The following is a 4,859-nucleotide window of genomic DNA, read 5'->3' on the forward strand; positions in this document are numbered from 1 at the left end:
TAACCTTGAGGTTAGCAGTCCAATGCTTATCTTACAATGCCATACCAGGACTTCCAAAAACCCCATACAGGGTCGCTATGAGTCGGAACCGACCCGATGGCACTTAACAAAAATAACATGCGTGTACACAACTTGTATTATCAAGTATGAGGCTTTCTTCCTGGGCTAGGGAAAGTCTTTGTGTAAATTCAAGCAAATAATGCTACAACGTTCTTTTGGACAGAATACTGAGGCAATCAAAATTCTACCAGAAGTTCTCTTATATAGCCTAGAGCACATTCAAAACGTCACTTTTTAAGCTCATCTTTTGAGAGGGGAGGGGAACAAACTGGAAGGGGAAGAGGTGGAGGGGCACTATGTGGGGGACTGGACAGGTAGTGGGGACTCCAGCGGAACCCTGATTACCTTAAGCTTCTCTGTGCCAAAGCCACCACCGGGCCCTCATGATGAGCACAGTGACGCCATCTTCAGATTCGACTTTTTTATCCAGCCCAATCGGCCACCGTCACGGTAACTATGGAGCTACCGTTGCTTCCACATACATTCCGGGAGACAAAGCCAAAGGCCATGTTGGCGCTTAGGCGGCGGCGGGTGAAAGTTTATATCCTAAATGAGGATCAACAATGGGACAATTTAGGCACTGGAGTGGCCTCAACCACTTACAAGGAGCAGCTCCAAGCCGCGTCATTAATAGTTCAGTCTGAGACCAATGGCTCTGTGATCCTGGAGTCAGACATAAATCCTCGCACACCCTATCAGAAACAACAGGGGTCACTGATTGTTTGGGCTGAACCCGAGATCAGTGGTTTGGCGCTGAGTTTCCAGGATCCCGCGGGCTATCAGATGATCTGGGAAGACATTTGCCGCGTTCAAGGTAAAGACCCCTCTGTCGATACCACGCAAAACCTTTTCGATCTTTCCGAAGAAAACCAATTTGTTGAAATACCAGATACCACTAATCTAGTTGACTTGCCCAATTGTGAACTCAATAAACTTGAACAGATTGCTGATTTAGTTAATTCAGTTTTTGCCTCACCTATCCGTAAGGAAAAGCTGGCTCTGATCTTGGAAAATGAGAACTATGTTAAAAAACTACTGCAATTATTCCACATTTGTGAGCTTCTAGATAACACTAATGGCTTGCATCATTTGTATGAAATTATTAAAGGAATCATATTCCTCAACAAGACTTATCTACTCAGAACCATGTTTTCTAATGAGTGTATTATGGATGTGGTAGGATGCCTTGAATACGACCCTACCCTAGCTCAGCCCAAAAGGCATAGGGAATTCTTGATTCAAAATGCAAAGTTTAAGGAAGTTGTACCGATAACAAACTCTGAGCTTAGGCAAAAAATACATCAGACCTATAGGATACAGTACATTCATGATGTCCTATTGCCTGTACCATACATGTTTGAAGAGAATGTTCTTTCTACCGTAAATACTTTCATTTTCTTAAACAAGGTTGAGATAGTCAACTTGCTACAGGAAAACGACAGGTTTCTGGCTGAAGTTTTTGCACAGTTAAAAGCTGAGCGTACCGCTGATGAGAAACGGTGTGAATTGTTATTTTTTCTTAAGGAATTTTGTGCATTTTCTAAGATGCTACAGCCTTATCGCAAGGATGCTTTATACCAAACGTTGACACAACTGGGCATTCTCCCTGCTCTTAAATTTGTAATACGTATGAGTAATTTGCAAATAAGATCCGCTGCTACAGATATATTTACTTACCTAGTGGAGCATAGCCCGTCCATGATAAGAGGCTTTATAATGCAAGAAGCCCAACATAGTGAAGATTGTAACCTTTTCATTAATGTAGTCATTGAACGTATGATCTGTGCTACTGATCTTGACCATGGAGGTGCTACTACTCAATTAATGGGACTTCTTTGTTCTCTGCTTGATCCCAACAACATGTTGGCTGCGCCTAATGAATGTGAAAGAAGTGAATTTCTCAATTTCTTTTACCAGCATTGCATGCATGTCTTAATAGGGCCACTTTTGGCCACCACTTCAGATGAGAGACATGGAAAGGATAATATGATTATATTTAATGAAAATTACCCTAACAATTATCAAACAGCAGAAATGTTTGCCATCATTTTAGAGCTGCTCACATTTTGTGTTCAACATCACACGTTTTACATTGAAGATTATATTTTGAGCAAAGACTTGCTAAGAAGAGTCTTGGTCTTGATGACTTCAAAGCACACATTCCTGGTCTTGTGTGCTGTCCGCTTTATGAGAAGGATGATTGGCCTTCAAAATGAACTTTATAATTGTTACATCATCGAGGGAAATCTTTTTGAGCCAGTCGTAAATGCTCTTCTGTGTAATGGGACTCGGTATAATATGTTAAATTCAGCTGTTATTGAACTATTCGAATACATAAGAGTGAAAAACATTACATCTCTTGTTGCTCATATAGTTGAAAAGTATTATAAGTTACTCAAATCGATTGAATATGTTCAGACTTTCAAAGGATTGAAGATTATGTATGAACAAGAAAGAGAAAGACAAAATCAAATACAGAAGAATTGGTATGATATCCTGGATATTAAAATACTTTACCAAGATGCCGAAATCTTTGAAGAGATGGAAGAAATAAGTCTTAAGGAAGATAATAATGAAGAAGAAGCAAGTATTTCCCCACTGGAAACTCCTGAGCCAGAAGATGATCTTCCAGATCAACGTGATACAGCAATGGAGACTAAAAAAAGAAAAGTGAATGAAGACAAGATAGACCTTCAGAATAAAGCATCTAGTGGTTTTCAATGTACTTCATCCAATCCTTCAGGTATTGCTTATAGAACAACTAGTCCAAATGATAGCAATGTGGCTGTTTTAATGAATTATCCAGAAGAACATAATGAACCTAAAGAAGATGTAACATCTCCCAGGAAAAGACTTCATCGTAGTTCATAAAATCAACATGTAATCTTACTAAAAATCTATAAATGATTACTAAGTAAAAATATCTGAACCAAAAAGCTTTCTCTTGTCAATTTATATGTGTAAAATAAGTAACTGAGATGCTTAGAGGGGTTAGTTCTATAAAAATTACATTCCGGAAATGTGGGGAGGGGGAATATGGTAACCAGAAGTTGGGTTAGAAGTTGTAGCAAGAAAATTCTTAATTTAGGGGATGGCTTGGGGAAAAATATAGGTTGATAAAAATATTAATGTTATTTACCCACCCAACTCATACAGTGCGTATTAGAAACAACTATAATAGTTCAGTTGCAAATGTTATAACATTCCTTGCACGATTACTTGCACAGCGGTTCTAGCTAGTATTCTTTCCTTCAGTTGCATGTTTTGAAATAAATGCTTATGTTGATATGTATGTGGAAAGTAAAGTCAGCCATAATAATAATAAAGAAAGTTGTTATTCAGCTATTTCTTTGAAAATATATTAAAAATTCAGCCTTTTGGGTAATGGGAGGAAAGTAACTTTCACAGTAAAGAAATCTGGATTCAAAATTCTTCTGAAGTAATCAAAAAAAAAAAAAAAAAGATAAGCGCTGCCAAGAATCAGTCCAGGAGTATTCAGAAAGGGTCTTCTTTAGGACTTTGGGAGTGGGTAGAACATAATGTTTTCACCTGGCTAGATTGTGAGAGATACTTTGAAGTCATTTTCTGCTTCATTAATAAGTCGTCTCTCTCCAGAGCAGCAGGTAAGTTTTAAAGTGTAATTGATAAAGACTAGCATATAAAGAATAGTGCTGAATGAAGTAGCATTTAATATCTAGAAGCCATTAGACCAAGAAAAAAATTACTTAAGTTTCAAAGTCAGCATAAAGCACTTGAAGCTTCTCTATACACAGGACTGCAATAGGAAAGCTGCTTTATTAAAGAGTGAATGCAGATAAATTTCTAAAAATAAATTGAAGCAAAGAGTTAAGAGGTATTTTTAGAGGAACAAGTTAACTGAATCTGTTTTTCCTGGAATAGTATAACTGAAGCAGTTTCTCCAATTTTGAAGATTTTGCATTTTAGTTTTGGCCTATGTTTGTATATAGGCTATTTGTATAGATAGATATGCAGCATAGTTTTCCATAAAGTATATATTTATTGTGTATTAAAAATAATACTTTACTTGTTTTATACCATTTGGTGATATTCATGATGAATTATAATATTCAGGAAATAAAATATGATCCAGTAATTTTTTTAATGACCATATTACATTTGGTATTGTACCAATAGAGGATATGTGTTATGAAAAAATTAAATACTACTGTGTATGAGCTACAAAGAGTATATTCCTAAAACAACAAAAAATCATTTCATCAGATACAAAGCCTGCTACAGTGTGGCCATGACTTCATTAGATGTAATTATACATTGCCAGTGACATGCCACAGGAGGAAATTGCATGTTCACATGTCTCAAGCCATGTTAGTTAAATCAAATATTGTCATGTTGTGATTTTATGCCACAAAATAGTTGGTTAGAAAAGCATTTTATGTTTTTCTTCTGGATTGATTCTCATAAGGAAGATTGTCCATATTATGCACATTTACACATATACACTGAAATTGAGCTTGGAAAGAAATACTTATGGTGCAAATGACCCCAGTTCCTTAACAGTTATTTGCAACTAGGTAGAGAAGAAAATTTCTCTTTTGATACTATTTCTTTTGGTTCTCTATCAGTTACTTTTTAATCTGCCATAAGACATGAAGAGTGTAGGAAGAAGAAAAAAAAAAATTAAGTTCTTTGAAGTCACCCACTTGTGATATGCATCTATGTGACTTCTTGTTGTTGTTGTTGTTGTTAAGTACCATGGAGTTACCAGTGATGAGGATTTTTGTTATCTTTACATTGAGGTGCAACCTAGAGGAAGCTAA

The 4,859-nt window shown here is 36.5% G+C and overlaps 1 pseudogene; it reads left to right on the top strand.

The window, feature by feature from the left end:
• Positions 1 to 516: 516 nt before the first annotated feature.
• Positions 517 to 2,931, top strand: LOC102833195 (annotated as a pseudogene).
• The last annotated feature ends 1,928 nt before the right edge of the window (positions 2,932 to 4,859 follow it).

Source organism: Chrysochloris asiatica, unplaced genomic scaffold (genome assembly GCF_000296735.1).
Source record: "Chrysochloris asiatica unplaced genomic scaffold, ChrAsi1.0 scaffold00018, whole genome shotgun sequence".
Classification (NCBI taxonomy): domain Eukaryota; kingdom Metazoa; phylum Chordata; class Mammalia; order Afrosoricida; family Chrysochloridae; genus Chrysochloris; species Chrysochloris asiatica.